This window comes from Pristiophorus japonicus, chromosome 4, assembly GCF_044704955.1.
Source record: "Pristiophorus japonicus isolate sPriJap1 chromosome 4, sPriJap1.hap1, whole genome shotgun sequence".
Lineage (NCBI taxonomy): Eukaryota > Metazoa > Chordata > Chondrichthyes > Pristiophoridae > Pristiophorus > Pristiophorus japonicus.
Window position 1 is genome coordinate 40402167 of NC_091980.1, and position 23239 is coordinate 40425405.

Consider the following 23239-nt stretch of genomic DNA (forward strand, 5'->3'; position numbering starts at 1 on the left):
GTGTGAGGGGGAGAGTGTGAGGGGGAAAGTGTGAGGGGGAGAGTTAGAGGGGGTAGAGTGTGAGGGGGAGAGTGTGAGGGGGTCAAGTGTGAGGGGGAGAGTGTGAGGGGGTAAAGTGTGAGGGGGAGAGTGTGAGGGGGAGAGTGTGAGGGGGAGAGTGTGAGGGGGAGAGTGTGAGGGTGAGAGTGTTAGGCGGGAAAATTGTGAGGGGTGAGTGTGAGGGGGAAAATTGTGAGTGGGGAAATTGCGAGGGGTGAAAGTGTGAGGGGGAGAGTGTGAGGGGGTAAAGTGTGAGGGGGAAAGTGTGAAGGTGAAAGTGTGAGGGTGAAAGTGTGAGGGGGGAAAGTGTGAGGGGGAGAGTGTGAGGGTGAAAGTGTGAGGGGGAGAGTGTGAGGGGGAGAGTGTGAGGGTGAAAGTGTGAGGGGGAGAGTGTGAGGGGGAGAGTGTGAGGGGGGAAAGTGTGAGGGGGAGAGTGTGAGGGTGAAAGTGTGAGGGGGAGAGTGTGAGAGTGAGAGTGTGAGGGGGGAAAGTATGAGGGGGGAGAGTGTGAGGGGGAAAGTGTGAGGGGGAGAGCGCGAGAGGGGAGAGTGTGAGGGGAGGGAGTGTGAGGGGAGAATGTGTGAGGGAGAGAGTGTGAGGGGGAGAGTGTGAGGGGGGAAAGTTTCAGGGGCAGAGTTTGAGGGGGAAAGTGTGAGGGGTTGAGTGTGAGGTTGAAAGTGTGAGGGGGAAAGTGTGAGGGGGAGAGTGTGAGGGGGGAATGTGTGAGGGGGAGAGTGTGAGGGGGGAAAGTGCGAGGGGGTAAAGTGCGGGGGGGAGAGTGCGAACGGGAGAGTGCGAGGGGGAAAGTGCAAGGGGGATAGTGTGAGGGCAGAGAATCTGAGGGGGAGAGTGTGAGGGGGGAGAGTCTGAGGGGGAGAGTGTGAGGGTGGAAAGTGTGAGGTGGAAAGTGTGAGGGGGGAAAGTGCGACGGGGAAAGTGCGAGGGGGTAAAGTGCGGGGGGGAGAGTGCGAGGGGGAGAGTGTGAGGGGTGAGTGTGACGGGGAGAGTATGAGAGGCGAAAGTGTGAGGGGTGAGTGTGAGGGGGAAAGTGCGAGTGGGAGAGTGTGAGGGGGTTAAGTGTGAGGGGGAGAGTGTGAGGTGGGAAAATTGTGAGGGGGAGTGTGAGTGGGGAAAGTTTGAGGGGGTAAAGTGTGAGGGGGAGAGTGTAAGGGGGTAAAGTGTGAGGGGGTGAGTGTGAGGGGGAGAGTGTGAGGGGGAGAGTGTGAGGGGGAAAGTGTGAGGGGGAAAGTGTGAGGGGGAGAGTGTGAGGTGGGAAAATTGTGAGGGGGAGTGTGAGTGGGGAAAGTTTGAGGGGGTAAAGTGTGAGGGGGAGAGTGTAAGGGGGTAAAGTGTGAGGGGGTGAGTGTGAGGGGGAGAGTGTGAGGGGGAGAGTGTGAGGGGGAAAGTGTGAGGGGGAAAGTGTGAGGGGGAGAGTGTGAGGCGGGAAAATTTTGAGGGGGTGAGTGTGAGGGGAAAATTGTGAGTGGGGGAAATTGTGAGGGGGAAAGTTTGAGGGGGTAAAGTGTGAGGGGGAAAGTGTGAGGGGGAAAGTGTGAGGGGGAAAGTGTGAGGGTGAAAGTGTGAGGGTGAAATTGTGAGGGGGAGAGTGTGAGGGGGTAAAGTGTGAGCGGGAAAGTGTGAGGGGGAAATTGTGAGTGGGAGAGTGTGAGGGGGAGAGTGTGAGGGGGGAAAGTGTGAGGGTGGAAAGTGTGAGTGGGAGAGTGTGAGAGTGGAAAGCGTGAAGGGGAGAGTGTGAGGGGGAGAGTGCGAGGGGGATAGTGTGAGGGGGAGAGTGTGAAGGGGAAAGTGTGAGGGGAAGAGTGTGAGGGGGAGAGTGTGAGGGGGAGAGTGTGAGGGGAGATAGTGTGAGGGGAGAGTATGAGGGGGAAAGTGCGAGGGGGGAGAGTGCGAGGGGGAGAGTGCAAGGGGGGAAAGTGTGAGGGGGAGAATGTAAGGGGGGAGCATGTGAGGGAGAAAGTGTGAGGGGGGAAAGTGTGAGGTGGAGAGTGTGAGGGGGAAAGTGTGAGGGTGGAAAGTGTGAGGGGGGAGAGTCTGAGGGGGAGAGTGTGAGGGTGGAAAGTGTGAGGGGGAAGTGTGAGGGGGAAAGTGTGAGGGGGGAAAGTGCGAGGGGGGAAAGTGCGAGGGGGGAAAGTGCGAGGGGGGAAAGTGCGAGGGGGGAAAGTGCGAGGGGGAGAGTGTGAGGGGGAGAGTGTGAGGGGGAAAGTGTGAGGGGGGAAAGTGCGAGGGGGGAAGTGCGAGGGGGAGAGTGCGAGGGGGAGAGTATGAGGGGGAAAGTGTGAGGGGTGAGTGTGAGGGGGAGAGTATGAGGGGCGAAATTGTGAGGGGTGATTGTGAGGGTGAGAGTATGAGGCGGGAAAGTGTGAGGGGGAAAGTGTGGTGGGAGAGTGTGAGGGACGAAAGTGTGAGGGGGAAAGTGTGAGGGGGGAGAGTGTGAGGGGGAGAGTCTGAGGGGGAGAGTGTGAGGGGCAGAGTGTGAGGGGGAGAGTGTGAGGGACCAAAGTGTGAGGGGGGAGAGTGTGAGTGGGGAAAGTGTGAGGCGGAAAGTGTGAGGTGGAAAGTGTGAGGGGGGAAAGTGCGACGGGGAAAGTGCGAGGGGGTAAAGTGCGGGGGGGAGAGTGCGAGGGGGAGAGTGTGAGGGGTGAGTGTGACGGGGAGAGTATGAGAGGCGAAAGTGTGAGGGGTGAGTGTGAGGGGGAAAGTGCGAGTGGGAGAGTGTGAGGGGGTTAAGTGTGAGGGGGAGAGTGTGAGGTGGGAAAATTGTGAGGGGGAGTGTGAGTGGGGAAAGTTTGAGGGGGTAAAGTGTGAGGGGGAGAGTGTAAGGGGGTAAAGTGTGAGGGGGTGAGTGTGAGGGGGAGAGTGTGAGGGGGAGAGTGTGAGGGGGAAAGTGTGAGGGGGAAAGTGTGAGGGGGAGAGTGTGAGGTGGGAAAATTGTGAGGGGGAGTGTGAGTGGGGAAAGTTTGAGGGGGTAAAGTGTGAGGGGGAGAGTGTAAGGGGGTAAAGTGTGAGGGGGTGAGTGTGAGGGGGAGAGTGTGAGGGGGAGAGTGTGAGGGGGATAGTGTGAGGGGGAAAGTGTGAGGGGGAAAGTGTGAGGGGGAGAGTGTGAGGCGGGAAAATTTTGAGGGGGTGAGTGTGAGGGGAAAATTGTGAGTGGGGAAATTGTGAGGGGGGAAAGTTTGAGGGGGTAAAGTGTGAGGGGGAAAGTGTGAGGGGGAAAGTGTGAGGGTGAAAGTGTGAGGGTGAAAGTGTGAGGGTGAAATTGTGAGGGGGAGAGTGTGAGGGGGTAAAGTGTGAGCGGGAAAGTGTGAGGGAGAAATTGTGAGGGGGAGAGTGTGAGGGGGAGAGTGTGAGGGGGGAAAGTGTGAGGGTGGAAAGTGTGAGTGGGAGAGTGTGAGAGTGGAAAGCGTGAAGGGGAGAGTGTGAGGGGGAGAGTGCGAGGGGGATAGTGTGAGGGGGAGAGTGTGAAGGGGAAAGTGTGAGGGGGAGAGTGTGAGGGGAAGAGTGTGAGGGGGAGAGTGTGAGGGGGAGAGGGAGAGTGGTGAGGGGAGATAGTGTGAGGGGGAGAGTATGAGGGGGAGAGTGTGAGGGTGGAAAGTGTGAGGGGGAAGTGTGAGGGGGAAAAGTGTGAGGGGGAAAGTGCGAGGGGGGAAAGTGCGAGGGGGGAAAGTGCGAGGGGGAAAGTGCGAGGGGGGAAAGTGCGAGGGGGAGAGTGTGAGGTGGAAAGTGTGAGGGGGGAAAGTGCGAGGGGGGAAGTGCGAGGGGAGAGTGCGAGGGGAGAGTGCGAGGGGAGAGTATGAGGGGGAAAGTGTGAGGGGTGAGTGTGAGGGGGAGAGTATGAGGGGCGAAATTGTGAGGGGTGATTGTGAGGATGAGAGTATGAGGGGGGAAAGTGTGAGGGGGAAAGTGTGAGTGGGAGAGTGTGAGGGACGAAAGTGTGAGGGGAAAGTGTGAGGGGGGAGAGTGTGAGGGGGAGAGTCTGAGGGGAGAGTGTGAGGGCAGAGTGTGAGGGGAGAGTGTGAGGGACCAAAGTGTGAGGGGGAGAGTGTGAGTGGGGAAAGTGTGAGGCGGAAAGTGTGAGGGGGTAAAGTGTGAGGGGAGAGTGTGAGGGGGAAGTGTGACGGGGTAAAGTGTGAGGGGAGAGTGTGAGGGGGGAAGTGTGAGGGGGAGAGTGTGAGAGGGGAAAGTGTGAGGGGGAGAGTGTGAGGGGGGAAAGTGTGAGGGGGAAGAGTGTGAGGGGGTAAGTGTGAGGGGGAGAGTGTGAGAGGGAGAATGTGAGGGGGGAAAGTGTGTGGGGGAGAATGTGAGGGGGTAAAGTGTGAGGGGGAGAATGTGAGGGGGTAAAGTGTGAGGGGGAGAGTGTGAGGGGGGAGAGTGTGAGGGGGTAAAGTGTGAGGGGGAGAATGTGAGGTGGGAGAGTGTGAGGGGAGAAAGTGTGAGGGGGAGAGTGTGAGGGGGAGAGTGTGAGGGGGAAAGTGTGAGGGGAGAGTGTGAGGGTGGAAAGTGTGAGGGGGTAAAGTGTGAGGGGGAGAGTGTGAGGGGGAGAGTGTGAGGAGGTAAAGTGTGAGGGGGAGAGTGTGAGGGGGTAAAGTGTGAGGGGGAGAGTGTGAGGGGGAGAGTGTGAGGGGGAGAGTGTGAGGGGGGAAAGTGTGAGGGGGAGAGTGTGAGGGGGAAAGTGTGAGGGGGAGAGTGTGAGGGGGAGAGTGTGAGGGGGGAAAGTGTGAGGGGGAGAGTGTGAGGGGGAGAGTGTGAGGGGGAGAGTGTGAGGGGGAGAGTGTGAGGGGGGAAAGTGTGAGGGGGAGAGTGTGAGGGGGAAAGTGTGAGGGGGAGAGTGTGAGGGGGGAAAGTGCGAGTGGGGAAAGTGCGAGGGGGAAAGTGTGAGGGGGAGAGTGTGAGGGGGAGAGTGTGAGGGGGAGAGTGTGAGGGGGAAAGTGGTGAATTACAGGAAGCAAGTTTGAAAGTTACAGGAAGTACTTTTAATATATTGCTACTTGTTCTCCATTGGTGTAACACATGGTGGGGCAGAAATTGCCCATGGCCGGAAAGACAGCGCTCCTACCCTGTTTCAGCTATTTTTACCGGCACGGTTGATGCAGTGGCCTCGAGTGAAATTCCGCTCTTTGTCTTTTTTTTCCAGCGACCCAGAAATCGGTCATAGTGAGGGCGGAGGTACGGCGCTGAGCGGAAGTTCGCACACTCGAGGGGCGAAAGTTGGGGGCGGGAAGACTGTCCTCCGCTGTCACTCGTCAGTGTAGCGCTGATGATGTCATCGCGCTGGCACGTCACAACGTCTCTCCCCGTCACTTCAAGGGGAGAGCCGCTGCCATTATTTAAGTCCACTGTGCCTCCAGGGAAGGTTTCGGGGATGCCAGGCTGCCTGTTGTTGGCCCGGCTGAACCCGGGGGCCATACTTGTCAGCCCGACATGGCAGCCGGCAGAAAAACCTATCAAGATTTTCTCGGTGGGAACTTGCGATCGGCGGTGGGGAACTTTAGCGGTGCGCGCTCTGATGATGCACTTCGGACGGATCGGCAGCAGCGGAGATGTAGCGGGCAGTAGCGGCTCACCGCTGGGATACCGCAGGAGCAGAATTTTCAAAGTGGCAGCCATTTTCGAAAAATCAGCTCTGCAGCGTGGCCTCCGATTTCCACCGTAAAAGGCCTTAAGGGAAGGGGCAATTTCAGCTCCGGTGAGTCAAGCCCAAGAGCAATATTCAGGTCAACTGGGGTTAGAGAATGGGCGATAATTGGAAACCAGATTGAGTGAAAAGGTTGGTGAAGGGACCAGGGGAGGGGAATGGAGAAGAGGGAGAAGGGAAAACTGGAGGGGGATGAGAAAGGAGAGAGGAGGGGGAACATTGGAGGGGAGTGAGGACGAGGGGCATCAAAGGCAGATAATTACCTCTGATTTGGTGGGTTTATGACTCAATGAAGGTATATCGGCCCATGGAAACAATCACACGACATACTTAGTGGGGAAAAAAGCACTAGCAAGTTAATTTACCTATCGCTGAGTGACAGCATCTAGGTGATGCCACTGGAGATATACTACCAACAATCGCCCCCTGACCGAGCGTTGCCAACCTTCCCAACTGTCCTGGAGTCTCCATGCATTAAAGATTCATCTCCAGAACACACATAAGAGCAACCAGGGAGACAAATCATAGCTGCATTAAAAAAAAGTTGTGTTTTTCATTTTTGTTTATTAGTTATAAAAATATTAAGGGATAAAAAAGGCTGTTTAGCTTGGTGTGGTGGTTGGAGGCGGGAGGTCATGTGATGAAACTGCCAGGAATATGCCCAAGCAAAGTAGGCAGCCCTACCATGAATGGATTTTCTCATTTTACTACAAACTGCTTCTGTGTATAGTGGCCAAAGATTAGCAAGATATCAACAACATTAACATAATTGATTTAGTGTCAGCTTCGTGTCAGTTGTGGTTCAGTAGGGAGCACACTCACCGCTGAGTCAGAAGGGTGCAGGTTCAAGTCCCACTCCAGGGATTTTCAGCATATAAAAAGTCGGCTGAAACTCCAGTGCTGAGGGAATGCTGCACAGTCAGAGGTGCCGTCTTTCGGATGACACGTTAAACTGAAGCTTCGTCAGCCCTCTCAGGGGGACGTAAAAGATCCCATGGCACTATTTCGAAGAAGAGCAGGGGAGTTATCCCCGGTGTCCTGGCCAACATTTATCCCCCAATCAACACAACAAAAACAGATTATCTGCTCATTATCGCATCGCTGTTTGTGGGAGCTTGATGTGCGCCAATTGGTTGCCGTGTTTCCCACAATACAACAGTGACTGCACTCCAAAAGTACTTCATTGGCTGTAAAGTGTTTTGAGATGTCTGGTGGTTGTGAAAGGTGCTATAGAAATGCAAGTCTTTCTTTATTGACTGAAAGCACTTCTGAAGAATTGATACCGTGCCTTTCCATTCATCAGTTGCATGAACTGTTGCAGAGCCAGCCAACGGCGAGGGTGTGCAGCTCCATGGATTGACTAGTAGATGGTGTTGATGACTTCCACACAACATACCCGTTATGTCTGAATAAATATTCAAATTGGTGGTAATAACTAACTACTATTTTATTTCCATTCCCTGCAGAACACTCCTGACAAAGAATACCAAAGTAATACAAGAGAAGACATTGGAATGTAATTGCCATAATGTGTTACTCCCATCAGGGGGCCAACTAGTGTGCAGTTAACTTTATGTAAGTACCGTACATATCACTTTCCTCTGACAGAATTATAAAGTGAAGATAATTATCTCCAAAAATGCGCCTGGTTAACAACTTAACAAAAAAACATAAAGTAAAGAAATTCAGCAACGGCTTCTTACAATAACTTAAAAAAAATACCCATAGCATTCTCCCTGTAATACACAGGAAAGATGGGTTATTCCAACACTACAATGATAAAAACATTACACTCCTCTAACTAGTCCAAATGATTTGGATATTTCCTTGACTTTGGTGAATATCTTCGAGTAAGATTGACAAAGCCTATGCTGGGACTAATAGCAGGGGAAGGAACTTTGTAATTGCAGAATACTCATATTTGAGAATTGGGGGCAAGGCCAGTTTTGTGGGCAGAGATTCATTTGATCGGACGGTTTATGGATGGACATAAAAGATCGAGCACACTTGAACGTATTGTAGTTACACATGTAACTCACTTACACTCCAAATTCTGTGATCATTTATGATACATAATTTGGTTACGCCCAGATTAGGGGTATATCTGGATGTAAATGCAATAGAAATTCCAGAGCTTAGTGACAAGAGCACAACCTATGTAACAAAGATGTCCAATAGTCAATCTTATTAACAATGTGCTGTGTTTCATCCCTGTCACCACTGTTATGTCCAAATAAACATTCAAATGGGTGGTAAGAACGAACTGTTTATTTATTTCCAGACTCTTCAAAATATTCCTAAAGACTACCAAAGTACTTCAAGAGAAACCATTGGAGTGTAATTGTTGCAATATGTTTACTCCCATCAGTTAATAATATGCAAATACTATACATATTAAGACCTATCACAGCATCACCTACAGGTACAGCATAGAATTCGATTACACCCAATAATTTTAGTAGCTCAAATACACAGCTTTTGCTTAACTATCATAAAAGCAAGAAAGAGGGACAGCATAGCATTGCACAATTGGTCCTTCAATTTGCAGTGCCAGTGAATGAAAGGACACGTGTTTCTGTCCTCACACATTATTGCCAGCAGCAATCAGGATGTTGAGACTCTGTTCATGAGGCGGATATATCTCTCACAATAAAAAGATAAAATAGAATGGGCTAAAAATTTGCCGACTGGTTTGTTGCCATATTTTGCCATTTTTGGCGAAAAACTGGTCGGCGGGAAATTCAGAGATGTCTTGCAGCAACGGTTTTTAAGTACCGCTGGGGAGCGTATTAATGCGAAAAATACCGGCAGGTAAAAAGCTGCGTTGCAGCCCTTGGAGCAGTGGTAAGTATGAAGACCTGCAAAAAGGGTAAGTTAATGTTTTTATTTTTTAATTCTTTTTCAGCGATTCGCGAGTTAAGTGTCTTGTGAATGCTTGGGGATTTTTTTATTTTTTGTTTCTTGCAATTTTTTTTGTGTTTTCCCCCCTCCCAAGGCCTCTCTCGCAGCGATATCGGCCTCGGAGTTGCACAAAATTTGCGGTTTGCACCACGAATCCTCGTGTAATGCCGATTTTTACCGCTGCGCAAACCGAAGCTCGAATTTTAGGCCTTGTAGCAGTAGCGAAGTGAAAGCGGTATTTTTGGCAAAAAAAAATACCGTTTACCAAAAACTGAATTTCGAACCCATTAATGAGTCAACCCCTCCCAGCTAACAACTTCAGAGCACCAACTGATGAGGTCTCCAGGAAGTGGGAACGAGAAAGACTTGTGGAAAAAATACATTCAAAAGAGGATAAATAGACTTTTTTCTCTTAAAGTCGAGAGCAAACATTCATTCCCTTACAAAGCCAATTGTTAGTCAGCCTTAAAATGCAATTTGATTAAAAGCAAACTGCCTGTAATCTTTGGGGACTGACTCGCAGTGTGGAAGCCATTCATTGATTAATTAGAAAGAAGAGAGGCTGTGACATATGCGTATGGTGTAAAGCGTCGAAAGGTAATACAAATAAAAAGGTGAGATTAGCAGTTGAGAAAAGCGCACAACGGCTCCTCCAAATGACAGTTATGTGAGATTTGCCTCTATTGCATCCCTCATCCCACCACAGAAACAATGCAGAATGAATATTCATAGAGTAAGTCAATCTGAGATAATTAATAGAAAGGTTACATTGGTGACTTTGTTTTCCTGCCCTTCCTTCATTATCTTATAACACTATTGTAAAGCCATTGTGTAAATATGGACATACCTTACTGCATCAACAACAACTTGTATTTATATAGCACCTTTAATGTAATAAAACATCCTAAGGCAGAGGTGCTTCACAGCAGTATTATGACAAAAAAAGGGAGAAATTAGGGCAGGTGACCAAAGGCTTGGTAGGTTTTAAGGAGCGACTTAAAGGAGGAAAGAGAGATAGAGAGATAGAGAGGATTAGGCAGGTAATTTCAAAGCTTAGGGCCGAGGCAACGAAAGGCATGACCACTGATGGTTGAGAGATTAAAATCAGGGATGCGCACGAGGGCAGAATTAGAGGAGCGCAGGTTGATTGGGGCATTGAGGGGCTGGAGGAGATTACAGAGAAAAAGAGGGTAGAGGCCATGGAGGGATTTGAAAACAAGGTTGAGAATTTTGAAATCGAAGCGTGCTTAACCGGGAGCCAATGAAGGTCAGCGAGCACAGGGGTGATGGGTCAACGGGAGTTGGTTCGAGTTAGGTCATGGGCAGCAAGTTTTAGATGACTTCAAGCTGACATAGGGTAAAACGTGGGAGGCCAGCATTGTTAAGTCTGGAGGTAAAAAAGGCATGGATGAGGGTTTCAGCAGCGGATGAGCTGAGGCAAGGATGGAGATGGGCGATGTTACAGAGGTGGGCAATTGTGTCAAATGCTGCAGACAAGTCAAGAAGAGTGAGGAGGGATAGTTTACCTTTGTCACAGTCACAAATAATGTAATTTCTGCCTTTGATCAGAGCCATTTCAGTACTGTGGCAGGGGAGGAAACCTGAATGGAGATTTTAAAATATGGAGTTGCGGGAAAGATATGCATGGATTTCGGAGGTGACATCACATTCAAGGACTTTGGAGAGGAAAGGTGGTTGGAGATGGGGTGGTAGTTTGCAAGGACGGAGGAGTCAAGGGTTGGCATTTTGAGGAGAGGGGTGATGATGACAGATTTGAGGGAGAGGGGGACAGTACCGGAGGACAGAGAACCGTTAACAATGGCAGCTAACTGGGAGCCAGATAAGGAAGTTGGGTGGTCAACAGTTACTACATGACCTAAGAATATAACATATCTTGGTGATGACTCCCTGTCTAATAAAGAACACATATAAAACAGCTTCTCTTTAATGTCCTTCTCACTGAGACAAATCTTTCCATTCCATTCTCCCTTTTAACTTCTCCACATACCACATACTAAACTCATTCATTCAATCATAGAATCACAGAAAGTTACACCATGGATGGAGGCCATTTTGGCCCATTGTGTCCGCGCCGGCCGACAAAGAGCTATCCAGCCTAATCCCACTGTCCAGCTCTTGGCCCATAGTCTTGTACGTTACAGCACTTCGGGCCCAAATTTGCCCAGGAGCTGCTCCATTTTTTTTGGAGCAACTTGATTTTCCTGGAGTATCTTAAAAATCCCCATTCTGCACATTTAATTTGCGCCAGTGTAAGTGAATTAGTTAGGATTTTTTTTAGTTTAGTTTTTTTTTTCCAAAAGGGGCGTTACCAGCCACCTACACCTGATTTGGCCTTTTAAGCCAGTTTGGACAGCTAATAGTTGCTCCAAACTAACTTAGGCCAGTGTATGTGGCTACTTGGGGCTGCACAGAAAACCCTTGCGGAGAGTTAAGAAATCAGCGCAGGTAGCCAGAGATAGCGGGGGGAAGGGAAGCACATAGGACCTTGCAAATCACTAAACACCTTCACAACAACTAATACAGATCTTGTACTGTAACTTTGGCGTAATTTACACATTCCACTCCATAAAGCTTCATAAAATATGAACTTTTTAATATCATTTATATCAGAAGACAAAGGGGTTCATAAAACCATTTATGAATCAATTATTAGTGTAATCTGTTACTTTCATTATTTTAATCATTCGACCAGTACTGTGAAATTGGAAAACAAAATACACAGAACAGGAACAGAAAATCAAGTTATATTGAAGCACAGTCAATCCTTGAGGCTAAATCGACATCCAAGGAATTCTTGTCAGTGAAGCCTCTCTGTTCTGTCCAAGGTAACCTTTATATGGATTATGTACACTCGGCCATTTCTCTTCATAAATGTAATTGCTCAGCTTGGGTTGGCTTTAAAATCCACAAATCTGAATTTCTGCAGTTTATTATATGGTTTGCAGTTGAATTTTGATGGTGCTGATTGCCTTTCTTATTGCTCTTATCAGTAGACAGTCTAGGGACAACTTTTCTAATTCGAGCAGCTTGTTCTTTTTCTAAATCATGTAAAGAAACTCTCCCCCTCCCCCCCGCCCCGCTACCCACCCCCTCTCCCCCCGCCCCGCTACCCACCCCCTCTCCCCCCGCCCCGCTACCCACCCCCTCTCCCCCCGCCCCGCTACCCACCCCCTCTCCCCCCGCCCCGCGACCCACCCCCTCTCCCCCCGCCCCGCTACCCACCCCCTCTCCCCCCGCCCCGCTACCCACCCCCTCTCCCCCCGCCCCGCTACCCACCCCCTCTCCTCCCGCCCCGCTACCCACCCCCTCTCCCCCCGCCCCGCGACCCACCCACTCTCCCCCCGCCCCGCTACCCATCCCCTCTCCCCCCGCCCCGCTACCCACTCCCTCTCCCCCCACCCTGCTACCCACCCCCTCTCCCCCCGCCCCGCTACCCACCCCCTCTCCCCCCGCCCCGCTACCCACCCCCTCTCCCCCCGCCCCGCTACCCACCCCCTCTCCCCCCGCCCCGCTACCCACCCCCTCTCCCCCGCCCCGCTACCCACCCCCTCTCCCCCCGCCCCGCTACCCACCCCCTCTCCCCCCGCCCCGCTACCCACCCCCTCTCCCCCCGCCCCGCTACCCACCCCCTCTCCCCCCGCCCCGCTACCCACCCCCTCTCCCCCCGCCCCGCTACCCACCCCCTCTCCTCCCGCCCCGCTACCCACCCCCTCTCCCTCCTCGCACCAACCTCTTTCTTGTTGCCCTCAGCACGGAAAGGCAGTGGGCCGGCCTGTGTGGCAGGCCACTCGGCCCGGGATAGGGGCGGGACACATTGGGTCCCACACTGCAGGCATGCATCATAGAAAATAGGTGCAGGAGTAAGCCATTCGGCCCTTCGAGCCTGCACCACCATTCAATAAGATCATGGCTAATCATTCACCCCGTTACCCCTTTCCTGCTTTCTCTCCATACCACTTGATCCCTTTAGCCGTAAGGGCCATATCTAACTACCTCGTGAATAGATCTAACGAACTGGCCTCAACAACTTTCTGTGGTAGAGAATTCCATAGGTTGACAACTCTCTGAGTGAAGAAGTTTCTCCTCATCTCGGTCCAAAATGGCTTACCACTGATCCTTCGTGGGGGACACCGCTAATGACCTTGCTGGTCGACCTTGACGAGCTGGTGGTTGCAGGTGTGAAATCGAGAGATGGTGTTTCTTTTACTTCACTCTCCTCTCCCTTTTACATAGAAACATAGAAACATAGAAAATCGGTGCAGGAGTAGGCCATTTGGCCCTTCTAGCCTGCACCGCCATTCAATGAGTTCATGGCTGAACATGCAACTTCAGTACCCCATTCCTGCTTTCTCACCATACCCCTTGATCCCCCGAGTAGTAAGGACTTCATCTAACTCCCTTTTGAATATATTTAGTGAATTGGCCTCAACTACTTTCTGTGGTAGAGAATTCCACAGGTTCACCACTCTCTGGGTGAAGAAGTTTCTCCTCATCTCGGTCCTAAATGGCTTACCCCTTATCCTTAGACTGTGACCTCTGGTTCTGGACTTCCCCAACATTGGGAACATTCTTCCTGCATCTAACCTGTCTAAACCCATCAGAATTTTAAACGTTTCTATGAGGTCCCCTCTCATTCTTCTGAATTCCAGTGAATACAAGCCCAGTGATCCAGTCTTTCTTGATAGGACAGTCCCGCCATCCCGGGAATCAGTCTGGTGAATCTTCGCTGCACTCCCTCAATAGCAAGAATGTCCTTCCTCAAGTTAGGAGACCAAAACTGTACACAGTACTCCAGGTGTGGCCTCACCAAGGCCCTGTACAACTGTAGCAACATCTCCCTGCCCCTGTACTCAAATCCCCTCGCTATGAAGGCCAACATGCCATTTGCTTTCTTAACCGCCTGCTGTACCTGCATGCCAACCTTCAATGGCTGATGTACCATGACACCCAGGTCTCGTTGCACCTCCCCTTTTCCTAATCTGTCACCATTCAGATAATAGTCTGTCTCTCTGTTTTTACCACCAAAGTGGATAACCTCACATTTATCCACATTATACTTCATCTGCCATGCATTTGTCCACTCACCTAACCTATCCAAGTCACTCTGCAGCCTCATAGCATCCTCCTCGCAGCTCACACTGCCACCCAACTTAGTGTCATCCGCAAATTTGGAGGTACTACATTTAATCCCCTCGTCTAAATCATTAATGTATAATGTAAACAGCTGGGGCCCCAGCACAGAACCTTGCGGTACCCCACTAGTCACCGCCTGCCATTCTGAAAAGTACCCATTTACTCCTACTCTTTGCTTCCTGTCTGACAACCAGTTCTCAATCCACATCAGTACACTACCCCCAATCCCATGTGCTTTAACTTTGCACATTAATCTCTTGTGTGGGACCTTGTCGAAAGCCTTCTGAAATTCCAAATATACCACATCAACTGGTTCTCCCTTGTCCACTTTACTGGAAACATCCTCAAAAAATTCCAGAAGGTTTGTCAAGCATGATTTCCCTTTCACAAATCCATGCTGACTTGGACCTATCATGTCACCATTTTCCAAATGCACTGCTATGACATCCTTAATAATTGATTCCATCATTTTACCCACTACTGAGGTCAGGCTGACTGGTCTATATTTCCCTGTTTTCTCTCTCCCTCCTATTTTAAAAAGTGGGGTTACATTGGCTACCCTCCACTCGATAGGAACTGATCCAGAGTCAATGGAATGTTGGAAAATGACTGTCAATGCATCCACTATTTCCAAGGCCACCTCCTTAAGTACTCTGGGATGCAGTCCATCAGGCCCTGGGGATTTATCGGCCTTCAATCCCATCAATTTCCCCAACGCAATTTCCCGACTAATAAAGATTTCCCTCAGTTCCTCCTCCTTACTAGACCCTCTGACCCCTTTTATATCCGGAAGGTTATTGGTGTCCTCCTTAGTGAATACCGAACCAAAGTACTTGTTCAATTGGTCTGCCATTTCTTTGTTCCCCGTTATGACTTCCCCTGATTCTGACTGCAGGGGACCTACGTTTGTCTTTACTAACCTTTTTCTCTTTACATACCTATAGAAACTTTTGCAATCCACCTTAATGTTCCCTGCAAGCTTCTTCTCGTACTCCATTTTCCCTGCCCTAATCAAACCCTTTGTCCTCCTCTGCTGAGTTCTAAATTTCTCCCAGTCCCCGGGTTCGCTGCTATTTCTGGCCAATTTGTATGCCACTTCCTTGGCTTTAATACTATCCCTGATTTCCCTTGATAGCCACGGTTGAGCCACCTTCCCTTTTTTATTTTTACACCAGACAGGGATGTACAATTGTTGTAGTTCATCCATGCGGTCTCTAAATGTCTGCCATTGCCCATCCACAGTCAACCCCTTAAGTATCATTTGCCAATCTATCCTAGCCAGTTCACGCCTCATACCTTCAACGAGTGGCTGGGTAGGTGGCCTTTCTTGGGTGTGTGAAATGAGGAAGGCACAAGGGTGGAGTTCTGGTGAGAGGATGGCGGAAAAGCAAGAGGTGCACGAAAGAGGCTAACGAATAAGGATACCAGCATCTTGTATTCTTTCTGCCCCGCCGCTGGCCAAGGGCTCATCCATGCCCCTGCCAAGAATGGCCTGCATGGTGATTGGTACAGATTGTTGGTAGGTGAGTGATTGGGGGAGGGGTAGTCATGTGAGGCTAGTAATTCAGTTGTTCGGAGACAGATTTTGAACATACATTCGCTGATCTTGACCAGTAGTCTGAGGTCATGAAGCTTCGTTGGTATCTAATAGGCCCTACTCTTTTTTTAGTTATCCTCTTGCCCTTAATATATTTCTGAAATGTCAAAACTGGGAGGAGCTACTGTGCATGTGCGAAAGCTCAACTGCGCATGAGGACAGCTGCCGGCACTCTTTTAGGCGCAGGGCCCTTGCTCCGCCCCCACCACTGTGATTGCCACGCCACGCCAACCACTACGACAGTCCACAGAGCAGGGAGGAAATGCCGATATATTTTCGGCGCCTATTCTGAGCAGAAGTTCGGCGCACCTCAGGTAAGTGCGCTGAAAAAACCGGAGGGCAAAATTTGGGCCCGATAAGTGCACACCCAAGTACTTTTTAAATGTAGTGAGGCTTTCTGCCTCTACCACCCTTTCAGGCAGTGAATTCCAGACCCCCACCACCCTCTGGGTGAAAAGAAATTGCCCTCAAATCCATTCTGAATCTCCTACCAATGACTTTAAATCTATGCCCCTTGGTTTTGACTCCTCTGCTATGGAAAATTAGTCCTTCCTATCCACTCTATCTCGGCCCTTCATAATTTTACACTCCTCAATAAGGTTTCCCCTGAGCCTCCTCTGTTCCAAAAAAAACAAATCCAGCCTATCCAATCTTTCCTCATAGTTAAAATTCTCCAGTCCAGTCAACATCCTCGTAAATCCTTCGTACCCTCTCTAGTGCAATCACATCTTTCCTTTAATATGGTGACCAGAACTGCACACAGTACTCTAGCTGTGGCCTAATCAGTGTTTTATACAGTTCAAGCATAACATCTCTGCTCTTCTATTCTATGCCTCGGCTAATAAAGGCAAATATTCTGTATGCCTTCTTAACCACCTTATCTACCTGGTCTATTACCTTCAGGGATCTGTGGACATGCACTATAAGGTCCCTTTGTTCCTCTATACTTCTCAGTGTCCTACCATTTAATGTGTATTCCCTTGCCTTGTTAGCCCTCCCCAAATGCATTATCTCACACTTATCCGGATTGAATTCCATTTGCCACTGTTCTGCCCACCTGATTGATATCTTCCTGTAATTTACAGCTTGTCTTCATTATCAACAGCCAATTTTTGTATCATTTGCAAACTTCTTAATCATACCCCCTACATTCAAGTCCAAGTCATTGATATATGCCACAAAAAGCAAGGGATCTAGTACTGAGCCCTGCAGGACCCCACTGGAAACCCATTCTTAGAGGTTCAGTAGCGACCAGCTTTAAGAAGTCTACTAACACCTCTCTTCATCAGCAAGGGGCATAGGAGCCTGCAGCAACTCTTCCTCTGAAATTCCCTCCCTTACTTTGGGGATCACCTTGGCTTCTCCCACAATGGGAATCATAGGTGAGGACTTGTGACCTACTAGTCAAAACAGTTTAGTTCATTACATTGCTAGACCATATTTGGCTCCTGATACATTTACAGTGTCAGCTTCGCTCAATTGGTAGAACTCTTGCCTCTGGGTCAGGACACTGCATATTTGAGCCCAAACCAGGAGTTTGATCTCATAATTTGAGCTGATAATCCAGTGTGGTACTGGGGGATTGCTGCATTGTCAGAGGTGTCGTTCTTTGCATAAGACATCTAACAGAGGCCGCATCTGCCTGTAGTGGTGGCTCAAATCACACTGCACTATTTGAAGAGCAGCAGGGAATTGGTGCCCTTGCCAATATTTTTCCCTCGAGCAATGCCACCAAAATAAAGATTCATCTCATTGCTTTGTATGGGATATCGCAGTATGCAAAATGGCTGCTGCATTTTCCAGCTTACCAATATTGGACGCACTACAAACATAATTCAATATATGCAAAACACTTTGAGGGTGTAATAGATGTTATGAGGTGTTTATACTAGCACATTTTCACTTTTTTCCATCTACCAAAAAGAGAAATAGCATAAAAAAGCTCTATATAACTCACATTGTTTATGACTTTCATTAATGGAGAAATAATGTAACACCCTTGTGGCACTCATTGACATTACTCACGTTATTCATGACTTCCCTATCAGAGAACCTGTATAAAACAATCTCCCAGCAACACACCTCTGTTTGTGACACCTCATATTGCTACGCTATGGATCTCTTACTGATGGATAATTCATATAATACTCTCTCTGCAATATGTCTTGCTGTAATATGCTTGGGTATATTTTAGAAGGTTAAATGTGCTAAGGTAAAGTAATGCATTTTTTTCACAATAGAAGTCAAATCGTCAGTGCTGCTGTCAGGAGTTACAGTACGCACAAATTGGTGGCTTACAATGGAACTAGGGTCAAACCAGGAGGAAGGGGTGTTATATTATTTTGGAAATGGTAAAGAAACATTAACTAACAATATTGCAAAAAGGCTTTAATGTGATTACCAAATGTTCCTTATACCCCATCTACACTTCCCTAATTGTAAGTCCTCAAATGTAAATACTGCTAGGATTTTAAATGCATATATATTCAAATCTAGTCAGTTCCAATCTGAGATTTTCACTTATTGTATGATAGGTCAAATCACTCAGCTGCCAATTTGATCATTCAAACTGCAATGCCACATATCTTAGCTTGAGGTAAAATGTAACAAAGTGAATCCCAGGCGGATTGTTAGATGAAATATGCAGTCCTTTACTGACTATAAATGAGTGGCTTCATAATGAAATGCAGCACATAGGAAATGTCACCCAGGTCTCTACCATTGATGACATTTACTTTTTTTTCTTTACAGGTCAAGAGAAAAAGTGAGAATCCATAATTACAACAACAGCTTGCCTTGAAATAGCACCTGTAACACCGTAAAAGATCCCAAGACACATTATCAAACACAATCTGACCCCGAGTTACATAAGGAGGAATGAGGATAGATGACCGAAAGCTTGGATAAAGAGGTAAGTTTTAAGGAGCATCTTAAAGAAGGAGAGCGAGGTAAAGAGGCGGAGAAAATTTAGGGTGGAAATTCAGAGCTTAGAGCCTCGGCAGCTAAAGGCACGACCGGCAAAAGTGGAGTGATAAAAATCAAAGACGCACAAGAGGTCAGAATTGGAGGAGCGCAGAGATCTCAGAGGGTTGTGGGGCTGGAGGAGGTTACAGAGTTAGGGAGGGGCGAGGCCACAGAGGGATTTAAAAACAACAATGAGAATTTTAAATTCGAAGCATTGCCGGACCGGGAACCAATGAGTACAGGGGTGATAGGTGAACGGAACTTTGGATACAGGCAGCAGAGTTTCGGATGATCCCAAGTTTGCGGAGTGTGCAAGGTGGGAGGTCAGCAAATAACCATAAAATAGTCACAATGTGGCATTGCGTAAGTTGCAACCCCCCCTGCTTTAGAGATACTAAAAACTTGCATGAAGGTGCAAATTGTGCAGCTGGCTTCACAACAACAACTTGAATTTATATAACACCTTTAATGTAGTAAAACATCCCAAGGCGCTTCACAGAAACGTTATCAAACAGTAACTGTGGCTGTCATTTTTGTGATTGTGAATGAAGCAGCTAAACCTGTTTTGCTATTACCTTTTTCACTGAGGTGGATGATAGCCTGTTAGATTATGGGTATGATTGAAAACCACTGGCAGTGGTCCAACAAGCTCTCAATGCAATTCGCTCCCTTGGTTCTGCATCAGAACCTTGGCCAGGAACTCAAAAGCAACAAAACTTCGTCAGAAATTGTTTCTTAAAGGAGGCTGGTACTAGTTAGAGCATTAAAAGGACTCAAAAAAATCAGCCTATTAGCATCATCTTTGATGCTGTTCTGGAACTGCCAAAGATGAAAAAAGTCAGTACTTGGTGTTGTGTTTTTATGCACAGAATGAGTGCCGCGATTTGGAGCGCATGCTCGATCACCTGGTCGCAATGACACTCGGGTCCCTCTGATCACCAACATTTCCCAATCTCTCACCATGTAAAAAATACTCTGCTTTTCATTTTTCCTTACCAAAGTGGATAACATTATATTCCATTTGCCATGTTCATGCCCACTCATTTAGCCAGTCTATATCCCCTTTGCATCCTTCTCACAACTTACATTCCAACCTAGCGTTGTATCATCAGCAAACTTGGATATATTATACAAAAGCAAAATACTGCAGATGCTGGAATCTGAAATAAAAAGAGAGAATGCTGGAAATCTCAGCTGGTCAGGCAGTATCTGTGGAGAGAAAAACAAAGTTAATGTTTCGGGTCGACGACCCTTAGTCAGAACTGCCGAATGTTCGAAAGGAGCACATTTTTAAGAAGCATTGAGAGGGGGAGGGGAAAAATGAACAAAAGGGAAGGTCTGTGATAGGTTGGAAGGCAGGAGAGATTCGAAAGACAAAAGGGATGATGGGCCGAATTGAAATGGTAATGACAGAAGTTAGAAAAAGGTTAATCTGGATAGGGTGTGAACAGCGTAGTAATGACCAGCTGCCATTATAGACAAAGAGAAAAGAAAGAGAAAAAAAAACATAAGATATGGGGGGGGGGGGGGGGGAGGGAGCCAACGATGGCCAAAGGTTATGCTCTGAAATTGTTGAACTCGATGTTGAGTCCAGAAGGCTGTAAATTGCCTAAACAAAAGATGAGGTGCTGTTCCTCGAGCTTGCGTTGAGCTTCATTGGAACAGTGCAGGAGTCCGAGGACGGAGATATCGGAGTGGAGTGGAGAATTAAAGTGACAGGCGATCGGAAGCTCAGGGTCACACTTACAGACTGAATGGAGGTGTTCAGCAAAGCAGTCACTTGGTCTCCCCAATGTAGAGGAGACCACATCGTGAACAGTGAATACCATGTACTAATTTGAAAGAAGTACAAGTAACTTGCTGTTTCACCTGGAAGGAATATTTGGGGACCTGGGTAGTGGGATGGGAGGAGGTAAAAGGGTAGGTGTTGCATTTACCTACGCTTACACGGAAATGTGTCGTGGGAAGGGACAAGGGTGATGGGGTGACTGCGGAATGGACCAGGGCATCATGGAGGGAGCGGTCCCTTTGGAATGCTGAGAGGGGAGGGGAGGGGAGGGGAAGATCTGATTGGTGGTGGGATCACGCTGGAGCTGGCGGAAATGGTGGAGGATGATCCGTTGACCGTGGAGGCTGGTGGGGTGAAAGGTGGGGACAAGGGGAACCCTGTCGTGGTTCTGAGAGGGAGGGGAAGGGATGAGAGCAGAGGTGCGGGAAATAGAATGGACACAGTCGAGGGGCATGTTAGCCATGGCGGAGGGGAATCCTCAATTGAGGAAAAAGGAGGTGTGAAAGGTGGTGTTCTCTTTTTTTTCTCTTTGTCTCTAATGGCAGCTGGTCATTACTCCGTCATTAACAACCTATCCAGATTAATCTTTTTCTAACTTCTGTCATTACCATTTCAATCCGGCCCATCGTCCCTTTTGTCTCTCTAATCTCTCCTGCCTTCCACCCTAACACAGACCTTCCCTTTTGTTTTTTCTTCCCCTCTTGCAGTGCTTCTTAACAATGTGCTCTTTTCAAACTTTTGGCAGTTCTTACGAAGGGTCGGCGAAACATTTGTTTTTCTCTCCACAGATGCTGCCTGACCCGCTGAGATTTACAGCATTCTCTGTTTGGATATATTACATTTGGTTCCCTCATCCAAAACATTGATATAGATTATGAAAAGCTGTGGCCCATGCATTGATCCTTGTGGTACCCCACTAGTTACAGCCCGCCAACCTGAAAATAATCCGTTTATTTCTACTCTCTGTTTCCTGTCCATTAATCAATTCTCAATCCATGCTAGTATATTACCCCCAATTCCATGAGCCCTAATTTTGTTTAATAATCTCTTGTGTGGCACCTTATGGAAAGGCTGCTGAAACATGGACCATGTACACTAGACACCTCAAGTCGCTGGAGAGATACCACCAGCGATGTTGCCACAAGATACTACAAATCCCCTGGGAGGACAGACGTACCAACATTTGCATCCTTGACCAGGCCAACATCCCCAGCATTGAAGCACTGACCACACTTGATCAGCTCTGCTGGGCAAGCCACATAGTTTGCATGCCAGACACAAGACTCCCAAAGCAAGCGCTCTACTTGGAACTCCTTCACGGCAAATGAGCCAAAGGTGGGCAGAGGACATATTACAAGGACTCCCTCAAAGCCTCCCTGATAAAGTGCAACATCCCCACTGACACCTGGAAGTCCCTGGCCAAAGACCATCCTAAGTGGAGGAAGCGCATCCGGGAGGGCGCTGAGCACCTCGAGTCTCATTGCCGAGAGCATACAGAAATCAAGTGCAGGCAGCGGAAAGAGCGTGTGGAAAACCAGTCCCACCCACCCCTTCCCTCAACGACTATCTGCCCCACCTGTGACGTAGACTGTGGTTCTCGTATTGGACTGTACAGCCACCTAAGAACTCATGTTAAGAGTGGAAGCAAGTCTTCCTTGATTCCAAGGGACTGCCTATGATGATGATGATGATAGAAAGTCTTCTGAAAGTCCAAATACACCACATCCACTGGTTCCCCCTAATCTCTTCTGCTAGTTACAACCTCAAAAAACTCTAACAGATTTGTCAGATGGACAGCCTGCAACTCTTAAAAGGGAAATGCACTTTGGTTGCAGGCAACTATCAGTAGAGATTCTGCACAACGGCAGGCACAGCAGAAGCTACAAGAGCACCCCTGGTTTTTCAATGCTAGCATTGGAGGTTTTGGTGAAGCTGGTTGGCAGGAGTAGGGAAATGATCTATTCACCAGGGGTAGAAAGATATCCAGGCAGCTACCCGGCATGAGTGAGCAGAGGTAACAGACCCTATGAGTGCCAGTAGCATTGCCCCCAGTACATGGCTGTAATGCTGAAAACCTTAAATGACCTCACACGGGCAGCTGAGATTTTTTTTTAATTTCAAAATATACTTTATTCATATAAAAATTTGCACATTACATTCGAAAGCAGTTCAGTACATTTGGATGCGGTCAGCAATTCCATACATTACATTTGGATGCTGACCGCAGTTCCGTTCAATACATTTCTTTACTTGACATTTCAAGGTACAATTCATACAATCTAGGATACATTGTGGTACGTTCATCAAGTTACATTACATGTGTCACTATACAGGCAGCTGAGATAAGCCTCCAAACTCATATTTCTCATTACTCTCTGCATAGCCTTGCACTACCTTTTGCCCTCCACTCACATCCCTACCCGTTGTGGTTAGTATGTGACCCATGGACAGTGGAGAAAATAAAAGTTTTTCCTCAAACAAAACAAAACAAAATTGTGTGTTGTATGAAGCAAGGGAGTAAAAACCACAAGAGTTTGCACATGAGCACATTCTGACCAGGAGCTGCAAACTCAATATAAAACAGGCAGACTGCACTCTAGATCAATGTCAAAGTCAAAATTTCAAATCGCCTAAATTAGCTTAAGCAGGTTTAATCTCTTTATCCTTCAATCAACACCTAAAATAGATTGTCTGGTCACTATCTCATTGCTGTTTAAGGGAGCTTGCTGTGCATAAATTGGCTGCCACATTTCTTATATTACAACAATGACTGCACTTCAAAAAGTAGTTAATTGGCTGTAAATCACTTAAGGACATCCTGCGTTTGTGAAAAGCACAATATAAATGCAAATCTTTTTTTAATGTAATTTAGAGAATCCTCCAACCACCGTGTTTAACATTATTCCAGTATTCAGCCTCAGTCTTTCCTCATGGAGTAGGAAAGAATTACATTTAAATATATAATATTTTTTTCTTTTTCCGTATCTAAAATTGATCTGGTAAAATGGGAAGAAGTCATTTTAAAATTCGATCATGTTTGTAGCCTGGAGCATTTGTAACTTGCAGTCAGCTAAAAGACTGTATTTTAAGGGACAGAGCATTAGCTAACAGAGCATTTTAGTCCTAGCTTAAAAAAAATTAA